Source organism: Vanellus vanellus, assembly GCF_965231255.1.
Source record: "Vanellus vanellus genome assembly, chromosome: 1".
NCBI classification, from domain to species: Eukaryota; Metazoa; Chordata; class Aves; order Charadriiformes; family Charadriidae; genus Vanellus; species Vanellus vanellus.
In genome coordinates, this window is record NC_138905.1 from 122233757 (window position 1) to 122246705 (window position 12949).

General features: G+C 38.2%; 1 protein-coding gene across 1 annotated transcript in view; it reads right to left on the reverse strand.

Annotated features, from left to right (window-relative positions):
• Nucleotides 1-12949, reverse strand: part of DSCAM (DS cell adhesion molecule) — a gene marked incomplete at both ends in the record, with an annotated part of 477096 nt that overhangs the window by 386428 nt on the left and 77719 nt on the right. The gene's annotated exons all lie outside the window — the stretch shown is intronic.

A 12949-nucleotide genomic window follows, 5' to 3' on the forward strand; every position in this document is an offset into this window, starting at 1 on the left:
TCTTCAATGACCTAATAGATCGTTCATGATTCAAATTAAAATAATTTGGAGACAAGTTTCAACACGGAATTTATTTTTTATGGGCATCTATGAACTCCAGAAGGCAAAAATTCTGAACAGAAGCATTAAAATATGCTCCATAATAACCATCAAGTAAGCAAAGAGATACCGGGTGGAGTATTAGAGAGGGAAGGGCTTAAATTATCCTCTAGATTAGAATCTTAATGTGACACTACATCAACAAGGTACTTCCAAACACAGTAACCAAGCTGCCCAGACACAGAATGATGTATTTCAACGCTCCTCATTAATACGCTGGATTGCATCCAGTACTGACTTGCCCCTGTGATGTGTCTGAGGTTAAAAATGCCTGTGTACTTAGCTTAATAGGTTCCCATTAGGGAAATGCAAAAAAATAGCATTGATTTTGTTTAAAAAGAGCATCTCAGATAGATGGTGGTGTTAAATGACTACACACAAAATTTTTCTGAACTCTGGCAAATTTCTTTCACATAAAGTATCCTATGTGGATGTTACGGATGAGTTTTTCAGCATCCATATGTCACTTTAACCCAAAATATTCACTATTTCTTTTCCCAAAACAGGAATTTGTGGAAGAAAGTGAAAAATAAGCAGCACATTAAAAAACAAAACAAAACAAAAAACCACAAAACAACAAACCACTGCTAAGATTGATAATAGAACCAAATAACCAAACAAAAATCACACAACTTTTTTATCCTTTTTTTCCCCTATAAGTCACACGGGTAGTTTTCAGATAGTTTTTGCTTTGAAATAGAAACAGGAAAATATGTAATTTTGAAAATAGGAAAAGTTCCTTTGAAAAAGGAAAAGTTCTGGCTTTTTCTGCATCCCTTGCAGACTTTTCTTTCTTTGTTTTGGCTGAAAGATGACTTTTTCAGTAGGAAGACATCCTTCTTAGCCAATGCAAGTACATATTTTTCCTAACAAAGTAATTGACAGAAAAAATGTCCAACTAACTCAGATACACCTTAAATTCCACAAGTGTCCTGCAAAGGACATCAATCATGATAGAAAAAAAAAAAGTCTTCTTTGAGACATTTCCAATTCTAAATGCAATCCTTTTTTAGCTGACTACATTTTATAAGCAATGCTTTGCAAACCCACCTCTCCCACTGAGCTTCACCTTCTACATCCTCACGCTGGGAGCTCCACTCCAAGGCAATAAGAGCTCCAAAAACAGAAATCTGGAGCACTGAGTACACGCAGTATTTGGTTTATTAATGAGAACATAAAATATTCCTACCAAATTATCAAGGGTTCCTAAATCTTCACACTTAATCTGTGCCTTTTGCTATTCCAGTACTTGGGAAGAAACAGAAAGCATGGATCCAAGTAAAGAACTATGTGTTAGGAGATCCTGCCTGAGGTTTTCAGTGACCTCTATGAGAAACAGAGGAAATTTTGAAGCTCCTTTTCAGTTTTCCTCTATGTAAAATGAGGGTAATAATTCCAATTAACTCAAAGAGGTTTGGGGTTTGTCATAAGGGAAAAGACATGTCAAAACAAGCAGATATAAAGGTTTCCCTGATTTTCTACAGGGTTCAAGATACCTAATTTCTTTAGCACTTAAAAAAATAATCAGCTCCTGAAAGTGCTATGAATAACCACTGACAAGTATGCGAAGACATACTATCAATAAAAAGAGCTCATGTAAGAAAGGAGATGTACAAAAGAGAAAGAAAGAAAAATCCATTGAATAAATTATTTTTCCTTAAATTTGTTTTGAAAAATGCGGAAAGCATCTCACAAAATCTTCTTGGGCCACTGACATTTAGAGGGGTTCTCTTTTCTTCACTCATTCTATAAAAGTACCAGATTGATTCTGTGACACAGCACGTGTTATCCTATTACTTCTTATTTATGAGTGCACTTTTGCTTCCTAGCCCTGAAATTGCTTTTCAGCAAGTCACAAACATTCACGTTGAAAAGAATACCAGTTTTGCTTCTTTTGTTTTAACTGAATTTTTCCAAGAAAATCCATGTCTTGTTTTCAGGAAAAAAGGTTTCAAGATATCCAGTATATTTATGAATTAAAAAAATATTTAAGCAAAACAAAAAGGATGATTAATCCCATTATTTCTTTGGATTCTTCCACATTTAAATACAATATAGTGTTAGCATTTGGGGCTTTTCCTGTTTTTTTCCCCACTATTTTCTTTCTCCTAACCTCTCCCCTCACATCAGCAGCTGCTTCCATATTTCATTTTAATTCAGAATGAATTGTAAAATATTTGAGATAAATAAATTATAATCTCATATTTTTTAAATTATGTTGCGCATACATGTAAAAATTGTGATGTTTGTTGGCACTCTTGCACTCTCGTGAAATTTCATATCAAAAATTTATCTTACAGGAATATTTTGCTTTCAGAACACAGACTACAATGAGTATTTCTTTACATAGAATATAACTACATAGTTTTATCTATTTTTTTAAATCTGCATACTATTTTGTACATTGAAGAGGTCAGTTGTGCTAACAGTATAGCATATACTTCCATATTGTGATTTTTAGCATTTCAGTCGGTGCCATTTTTTTTATCTTAGAAATACTTTTTAGTTTTTAAACAAATGTCTTTCTTGTCAGTGTTGTGTGAAAAACAGTTATAAATCAGAAGAGGAAGTGGAGTACTTGGAAGGATTCTCAGTGCAGACAAAACTCTCTTACAGGCACAAACCAAACGTAAATCTAAAAAACAGAGAGAAATATTTATTTGCATCATTATCACTCAGGTATTGCCTAGAGGATCACTTGCAAGAAAAATATCGGGAGAAAAAGGATGTTCCTTTTGTATGGGTTATGCCTCTTTAAAGAATAAAACATGGCTTTACAAAACCATGGTATTTAACTAGACACAGTTGGGCAGGATATTTTACAAAAGGAGGGCAGTAAAAAACATTCTCTGCTACAGAAAATTACAGTCTATTTGTCTCTTTGTTAGTAATTAAAAAAAAAAAAAAAACCAGCTCCACAGCTGAACCCAAATGTATTTTCTGAATGCGTCAAGAATTTGGTTCTCTGTTTTAATGGAGAAGAGGGAAAAACGTTTAGGAAAAAAAAAAAAAAAATATTCCCTAGGCATGCAACTGAAAAACAAGGATGCTGTATGTTAGCTCTGTTTTCCCTGCTGGAATACATAATCCCTGAACAGAGCTTGCCCTGACCTTCCACAAGTAGCAGGGTAATTGTTCTCGGGGATTTTATGAATATCACTATCTATTTGAAAACAAAGCCATGGACAGAAGAGGAAAATGAATTTGAATTTGCAGTGAAAGTGAGCATCCAGTACTGGGCTGTTCCCCAACTGGAAGAGCGCCAGACTCGATCCCTGGGCAAAGAGCCAAGGAGACATCCTTGCTGTGGTGCACGACCAAGTTCTGCAGCTGGAGAGTTAAGATGGACACAGAGGAGAGACCTCTGCATCATCTGCAGAGCCGATGAAGATTTAAAGACACTGGGGCATTAATTTTACCATCCTTCCTCACTACCAGACCCAGAGGCAGGGCAGCAGTAAAACTCTCAAGTTTTGCACGGAGAAGCTCTACAGAACAATCCCTCCAGGACTATGCAACAAAGGATAAATCATTCGTATGAGAAGGAGAGAACGAAACCAAAGCGTGGCGCTGAAACCACAAAGATATACACAGGATGCATCTCTTAATTCATAATTCCTCACAGTCCTCTCAAGCATGTCTCTAGTGTCAAATTGCTCCCTCTTGAGCTGCGCTTTTAGTTCTCCATGGTTGCATCCGACTGCTGTCCAATTCGGAGAGCAGGGTGTGAAACACTCCCTCTTGGTAATGATGTTTATTGACCACAGCTGCCCGCGAGGCGGAGGTGGGAGCCAGCCCCAGGGAGGGGGATCTGGTCCAGGTTGGAGGGGGCTTTAGCCCTGTCCAGGTCAGGGCTCATCCCCCACTGCGCTGCTGCAGAAGGGCTTGAGAAGAGCCGCCGCTCACCTGAGACATCAGCAGCGCTGGCATGAATTTTTAACTCCTCTGTTCACCGAAGCAGCAGTTGCTTTCGGTCCAATTCACTGCACAAGATGTGCAATCTTCGTTTTATGCAGAGGTAAAATTCCTGTATTAATTCATATTGAGTGCGCACAACAGTCAGTGAGAAAAGTGGCAGTGTGGAGAGGGATTTCTGTGATCCGTATTGAATTAGTTACTTTAAAATGAAGAGTGAGTATTCCATGAAGGTATCTGAATAAACACAGAGCCGTTCAGATGGCAGTAGGGGAAAGAAAACTTGCAGGGATAGAAAAGGACACAATGAGGTAGGAAAGAATAAGTTGCCATAGATATATACCTACATCCTTCATTTCATGCACCCATAATTCTCCCTGGCAGCTGCATGATTAATTCAAAGATTTATTGATTTATTTTTTTTCTTGCTCAGTCCTGCTGACCTGCTTTTGTTGACAGGTCTGTGTGGATCACACTCCTCCGCCAGCTGAAAGCATGGCATCATGTCCGTCTCCACAGCCTACAGTAAAGATTTCAACTCATTCAACACCAACAGTCTTCGAGGGCATGGTAAAAACATGCAGAGCTTATTTCAAACCAGACAAACATGAACAAACGAACTGGTAGGCTACTTTTGCCATTAAAAATATCCGTAATCGCAATTATAATGCAATTTTGATGATGGGAGAGAACATCTAAATGGTTTGATCTTTCTTATCCTGTCCTCTCACTTTTATAAGAATTTTTCTAGCTTTAAGTTTTCTAGCAAACCCAAAGACATTTTGGTACAGCAACTGCTTACAACATAAAATGCTTAACCTTTGCATCTACCACCTTTCTGGGGCAGGACGGAGTGTTTGCCCCTGTGCAGTTACAGAGCTCAAGCTCACACAGCCGATCACGCGCTTTAAAAGTTCACTTGATTCTAATTAAAACATCCTCAGACCTTCCTTGTAACCTTCCTCTGAAGAGAAAGCGTACATGCAATTAAAATATACCTTTACGGTTTAGCAACCCGGGTGAAGCAATCTCATGCACCATTTTTGTCCCCTCATATCAAAACTGTCAGAGCCGTCATCTACGTATCCACTGCCATTCAGGAAGGTGACAACATCACAAGCCTCTAGCAGAGCAGATTTATAAGGAAGAAAACACTGATCATTATTTCAAAAAGTAAGAATGAGAATAAATAATAAAATTAGACCTAAAACCAGCACACTGATTCACCCAAGCGTTTTCCTGCTCCTAGCTCTCTGATACCAAACCTGACACCACTGAGCCTTGCTGACTACAAATCCGACCCCCCAAAATCCTGCCTATCAAACCAAAGCAATAAAGATACTGCTTCAAGTATTGAATTCAAGACAAATTATACAAACCAAAAACCGCTTGAATAATTGTAAACAAAGAGCAAAGAGGAAATGGAAAAACGTTGAGTGAACACCTGTGAAGGTTAGCAGTCAGTCTGCTCTTATTTCACCTTTAATAAAGATCCGGTAAACATCAAGTTAATTAAAATGCAGGCCGTATTTATTTGAAGGTTTTACAAACCCCAGAGAGAATTAATATTACGGGAACTGAGTGTGCTCGAAAAAGCTGGCCAGATGATAAAATGGGATTCACCCCAGGAAAATGAAAGAAATTTCAAGTACATCTGGAGAGAAAATGATGTGACACAGATATTTCCAGTGAGGGACTAACTGTGCCACTGAATTCAACCATGCTGAAAGAAACCTCTTCGTGACTGGCAACATCAATAACAAGGTGGTAAAACAGAACCGTTATGGCATCAGATTGGATAATGTTATGCGTGGTCCAACAGACCCTCAGGCCTGTAGAGCAATGTGATACGTGCCCATATATATATATATATATATATATATATATATTATATGTATAAACACTCTCATGGATACAGAGAGGGAAAGAGAGAGAAAGGCATATATTAAAAACAAACAAACAGATATTTGAAAGCCTTAACACAGAAAGCAGAGTTACAACCTCCCTCTCTCTCTCCTTAATTCAAAAGAGTGCAAGAAGCAATTCTGAAAGGGGCCTGAATCCAATCAAATTTTTCATGTGCTTTAATTGTGTAGGTAGAGAGGGGAAAAAAAAATTAAAAATCAAAGGATTGAGAAAAAAAAATAGAGAAAGAAGACTGGGAGTTGTTGGGTGGTTTCTTCTTTGGGTTTAAAGTGGGTAGAGGGAAAGGATCCCTCCAACTGATGGAAATGGAGAGCTATCCAAAACAGGGCAACAACAGAGAGGAAAAAAAAAATTACAATATACTTGTTTCCTAGACACAGTTCATTACTGAAATGCCAAAACCACTGCTACTATTTGTCCATTCTATTAGTATTAAAATTGCTGGATGTAGTGAGACAGAGCAAATTTTGGTTTTCTGCACTTTAAGCGCAAAGACAACCCCACTCAAGTACATTTTTCTCCTCCATCTCTCACAAACAGCCACCAACGTTCCACACCCTCAGAGCAGCCAAAATTTCCAGTCACACTGAGGAAAATCCACAAGTTTCCTCTACAGCAAAACAAGTCTGTCTGATTCTACATGCATGCATCCCTGTGCTGGCTACGTGATCAGAAACCACTCCTTTGCCTAAAATCGTACGTCTCACTTTCCTCTGTGCTATCAAAATGTGATTCTTTGACATGTGGATCAGATGCTTTCCATCTTCTTCCCTCCAAGCCACTCTAAACACCTGCTTCCCACAAAGCTGTTGAAATCCCTGCATCCAGTCCTACCAATCCCACAGTCATAATTTGAGAATGATTCACCTGATTAAAATACTCCAGGGTAATGGAGCAGGAAGCAAACACGGAGCTCAGGCTGCAGAGTAGCCAGAGGAAAGGTCCCCTAACGAACAGCTGTAAGTACGTTGCCTTGCTCAGTTCCAATTTTAATTTACAACGAGTCAAAGGAGAGTGTGAAAAATGTTTGCACAAGCAGGATGCACTAAGTTTTTACCATCTTCACTTTCTAGGATTACAAAATGCTCTCCTCTTAAAAGAACAGTGTTCTTGGGAAAAATGCCAATAACTCGGCATTTCTTAAATAATGTAGTAAATGACTTTTTCCTAGGTCCCTTAGGAAAACAACCTTTTGGAAGAGAAAGTGAGGAAGCAATATATTGTATTTAGAGGTGGGCAAGTGCACTTTACAAGTGTCTTCCAGAAGCTTAGAAAACACATTACTGTAACAGCAAACCTACAGTCTGAACTGAGCATTGCTGAACACTACTCACATCAGCTTTCCAGGGAGTCAAGGAAGCTCAGCAGATGTAGGGGTTGGACTCCTTTGCTTTCTGTGTGCTATCACAACTTTGAATAGCAGAATTAAATCTCACTGAAGTATTTCTCGTAGAAGGTAGTTTACATCCAGAATTTTTAAATATTAGCAACATATATAAAATTAAAGCATAAAAGATTGTACTCTTCATCCCACTCCACCTGGAACTGGAAGAAATCTTGCATCTGGAACATTCAGTGGCATAGGTCAAGTGTCTGCTGAATGCTTGCTGGTTGGCAACCATGATTAAGCCCTGACAGCAAACCAAAACAAGGAAGATCATAGCTCATCTCCACCAGACAGAGCCTCAATCAAATGGCTGGACTTAATCCCCGTGATCATCAGCAATAACCCAATTCTGAACATGGGACTCTGCACACAGGACCACTTCCCATAAAGAGATACTTTTTTCCCCACTATGTACAAACCTCATGGCTGAAAAAACAGCGATCGCTCTGTGTAAACTGAACCAGTGCTGTAACCCCAGCACAAATGAAAACTGCAGTGCTGTATTTTAGATGCCACCACGTGATAACTACTGGCAAACGTTGACTGCTTACTGTCAGCCGCAGCGGTTCAGAAAAGCCCTTTGTGCAGAAAGAAATCCAAGAGCCCCTGAGCCTTTTAAAGACCAGACTTGAGGAACCGCATGTAAATAAATAATGCAATTCATTACATCAAATGTAGGTCATTGTACATCAGTGACACTTCTCAAGCCGTGGTCCAGTGTGTCTAATTTCTTGCCGACAAAGTACGATGGCTGGAAGGCTCATCAGCTGTCATCTGCACGTCAGTCACAGCCCTTCAGGGAACCATGTTGCATCCATGGTTACACACCTTTCCCTCAAAGCTGCTATCCCTTTGGTGAGGATTTAAATATGCCGTTGTGCCCAGTCATTATGTTTCCTTCCTTTTCTACCTTTTTTAAGCCATCGCACTCTATGTAGAAATCAGACCAATTCTTGCACGGTGTGTCATTAGACAGGAAAATGGGAAATCAGAAAGGTCAAGGCATGAACCTATTCATGATCCTGCTCTTGGCACTGAGCTATTCAGATACCTGGAAAAGCTCAAAATCCCTCATATTTATCAGCATCAGGATAGGAGGCATTCATAACAGAAATACAGTATGTAGTGACAGACCAAATTTAATTCTTCAGCCTCTCTCTTTGTTTCCATCGGCACTTCATTCTCTTTTTTTCTGTCTCTTTGCTGATCCCTTATACTGACCTTTATTTTTAATAATCCCTTTCTGCCCTCCTTCCCTGATAACCATACCCATCCTTTGCTCTCTCCGGGGCTAATTAACACATGAAAAGACTCTGCTCGTCGCTTTCACCCAGGCAGAGCAGAATCAGTGGTTATTTTGTGTTTACCTTCCCTTCTAGTCCAGCTTCACTGTTCTGCGTGTGAAGAAGAACTAGTACAAGCCAAGCACTAGTCTCCTCTCTGCCTCATGGTGGCTCAGCAGCAGCAGAAGCACGATCCACACCGTGGCATATTTCAATACTGTTCTTCCTTGTTTTTATGGCTGTTGTTACAAAAACATACTTTGCTGCACTCTTTGATCCCACAGGGCCTAGGCTCTCTTCAATGGTTACAAGGTCAAGACAGAGCTGATTCCAAAAGTCTTTCTTTGGGAATGGTTTGTGAAGGAAAGAAGTAAGGAGGAAAGAAAACTTGACCTTTGAGCAAGCTATATGCAGCTATCAGTCATACAATGTTTTTGGATTATTTAAGCTTTTATGTTTAGGGTCATCTAATGAAAATGCCTAAGAGCTGGTTACTGATACAAGAGAAAATTGCACATCATTATGCTATTTGTTATAATTTAAATGAATCTCAGACTCAATTGCACGTCAACTGACAGTATACAATTCTCCAGAAAAAAAAGAAGACTCTTCAGAAAAGAGACCCTGAAGTTACAGCTGTAGAGCTTGGTAGAACAGTAACCTGCACTTTGTGAGCCCCTTAAGACTTGTCAGAGTTACTGTCGGTCCTTCTATTTTGCTAACGTCTCCGAGATTGTTAGGCAAGACACACGCCACTGGAAAGTTTGATTACTTTTCTCAAAGACACAGATGGGCAAATAAGGTATATTTTACACGTTTGTAGCAGATTGACAACTGCAGAGGCCTGCTGCTGTCCCTTTCTGTCATGAGAGTTTGTAACACAGCTGTAGCTAGTGGAGATAGTGGAACACTTCATCTGGCAATTATTATTCAAAATTGATCTTTTCCGTATGAAAAGATTTCTGTGTGCTTGTTGTTGGAAGTCAGGGTTTTCTACCCTTCCCCAAAGTAGATTCATCCAAATAATTGTTTTTGCTTTGCTTTAAAAACCTTTTTACTGTTACCTTGGCCTCCAGAGGACACGCTGAAAAAGCTTTTCGGCCTCAGATTTGCTGTCACATTGAAAGACAAAGTGTAGGATTATTTAGCTGTTCCCCTGACAGACAGACAAGCACATGCACACCTTTTCAGTCCACAACTGTCCTTGCACATGGAAACTTCACAGAAATCAGTGTTTCTGGCTCCAAACACGGGCACCTTCCTCTTTATTGAACAGGGAGTCTGACCTATCTGGATGCTCCTTGGAAATGCTGTAGCAATATGTCTTAATATGTTTCAACTCCCAATTACTTTACAATAACCCGGAGGCATGACATAAAATTGCAGCCAGGAAACAGAAGATGCTTTTGCCCGGCTATATTTATTGCACACTTTGATTACTATGGCCATCACTGTGCTCTCTGAGAACTAAGCATACAAACAAAAGCAGATATGTCCAGGATAGTACTCGGTTGCAAGAGCAAAAAAATCTCACTATCTTAAACAAGGAATGCACTTCTTAAACAGTCTTGCTCAAAAGCTAGATTTTGGGTTTACTTCACAAAATTAAAAACCCTGCTATTTTCTTTAAAATGTTGATTTTACATAAAAAGAGAACTGTTAACTAGAACAATAAGTAACGGCTGAAATAAAGGATTCTTGTTCATCTACAGATCTCTATCCTAGTAGCCAGAATGGGACTGCAGATAGACAGGTATATGAAATATTTACTCTAAATTGTACTTGGAAGTATTGCACTGAGGTTTAAGCCTTTCAGAAAAGAAAAAAAAAAAACACCAAAAACAACAAAAAGAAATAAAACACTTCTCTGTTGGACCACTTCCATATGGACCTTCCCCACTGAAAATCTGCCCCACTTCCTGGCATAGGGGGTCTCCCGTTCCCTCCTGTAAGGTGTAAGCTTCCTGGGCTACTTGTGTCTTCTATTTGAAACAGGTATATAATCTCAGTGAAAATGTTCTTCTCATCTTTTTCCCCTCTCTCTCCCCCTTCTTTTTTCTCTTTTCTTTCTTTTTAAGTAAACACTATCTAGTTTTCCCACAAAAGCCCTGTCCACCTCAAACCATGTTAATCATCACTCTGTGAGTGTATATCTTTGTACATTCTTGCTCTTTCACAGTTGAGGTTTCCTCTCAAGTTGGCTCTCATTAATGAGTAACCAATACATCAGTTACATTAAGAAAAAAGAACAAAACAAATCCAAAATTGATGTTTTCCAATATCAAATGGCGAGATAAAAAGCGTATCAATGAATCTGGTCTAGCATAGGAAAAAAAAAAAAAAAACATGCTAACAGTGGCTGTATAAACAAGCATATGCATTTCCTCAGAATATTGATCATTAGTGGAAAACAGCTCAATAATCGTGTTATGTCTTGCATCCTATTCACCAGCACTGGCATTCTAAGAAGACAAGCTTCATCAATATCTACCATTTGAGTTCATCGCCAGATTATTGCAAAATTGATTATGGGTAAAACTCAAGGCAATTGTTTTATGAAACATGTGTGGGTTCTGGTTTTTAAATGTTCTCACTATTAAGCTGCAGTTAAAGAGTACAGATGGTGAACAAACAAATCTTGCAATCACTGTGGTTAATCCGGAGCAAAGTTTTCCTGCCTCGCTTTTGCCCTTGCATGACAAAGAGCTTTGACCTGAAATCTAACCTGTGATTTCATCTCTGAAACTAAATCTTTCCTCTGATGTGAACCAATATGACAAACTGAGATTTTTAATATCATCAGTTTTAATAAATTATGTTTTATTTCCATTTAGATTTCTAACTGTCGAATTAAGGGATTGTGAGATAATTAGATACTGTGTTTCAAGTGTTGAAATTTGCAATAGATTTTTAAGGATTGTAGCCTAGTCAACCACAGTCAGAAGTTGCATTAAGGGGGAGGGGGGGGAGATTCAATTTAGGTCCATATAGTTAAATCTTATTACACACTTTTAACCCACAAAAGTTTGGGGTTAAAATCAAGATATACTAACCAGAATGAAATTATCCTAAAATAGCAGCCATGATGGTCTGCAGAAATGCTACACTTTGTTCCCTAAAGAACGGGTTACTGAGGCGTGTATGCCCTACTCCAGATTCCAAGATGAATAGCAGGGTTGAACAACTCAAAGTTATCACATAGGTACTAGGTACTGATGCTCAAGTAAAAAAAAAAAAAAAAAGCCACAAAATAAAAGAAAGAGATTGAGAGGATACACTCTATGTTGACAGAGAAAATATGCGTGTTTTCTTACAATGCAGAGTGAATAAACTTAAAAAAATATTAAAATAGTTAACTATGCAGATATATATGTTTGTTTCCTCCAGCCAATACTCATGCACAGATGTACGTGCATCATGTAGTAGCTGATTTTAAGATGAAGGAAAGTAAATGCACTCATCCAATGTTGCATTAGATAATCTTCATAATAGTTTAGAGAATCTTAAACATAGGTCTTTATCATTATATACATAATAATGGAAAGCTTGCTGGCATATTTAAATGCAACTCTGTCCTGACTATATTGGCTGAAGTCTTGGTGAGTCCTACAATTCAGACATTGCAGACGTCTTCATGGAAACACACTCAGTTTCAGCCATTCAATGGCAAAAATAATGTGCCATACCAAAATCCAAAAGCATAACAAGGAAGTAGATTTACCAAGCTTAAACAGTGCACCAGTAGTATAGGACAACTGATCATCAATTACATGGTACTTAAATATCTACCAAATCCGTAGAAAGCTATTTGAAATATATTTTAAAAAAAAATGGAACAAGCTTATCTAAGGAATCAATAAAACACATAGAGAAATAAAATCTATAATATGAGTCATCTAGGAAGAAGGATATTTCCATCAATGCCACATTTGTCAGAAAGGAAAGATTATTGATATACTGAGGAGAAGTACAAAAACATTTCCACATGTTGTAGAATCATAAACACAAACACATTCTTAAATACACTCTGCAACAACATTTAATTCGAGCTATTTTTTTCCATTCTGCATTACCTTGCAACACTATATTTCAAATTTCTGCACACATAAATCATTTGTATGTGTAACAACAGCTGCACTGTGTGTAATATATAATTTAGATATGTACTACACTGAAAATATTTTTCCCACATATACTTTCTCCCATGAATTTCTTACAATGTTTATGCTTTAAAATGTTGGATATTCTTCACCTGAATTACCTGTACTTCCTGAACAATGCCTCACATTTCCACACTTTGTCAGTAAATAGATTAATGCCTATAACCGCTTTAGAATAG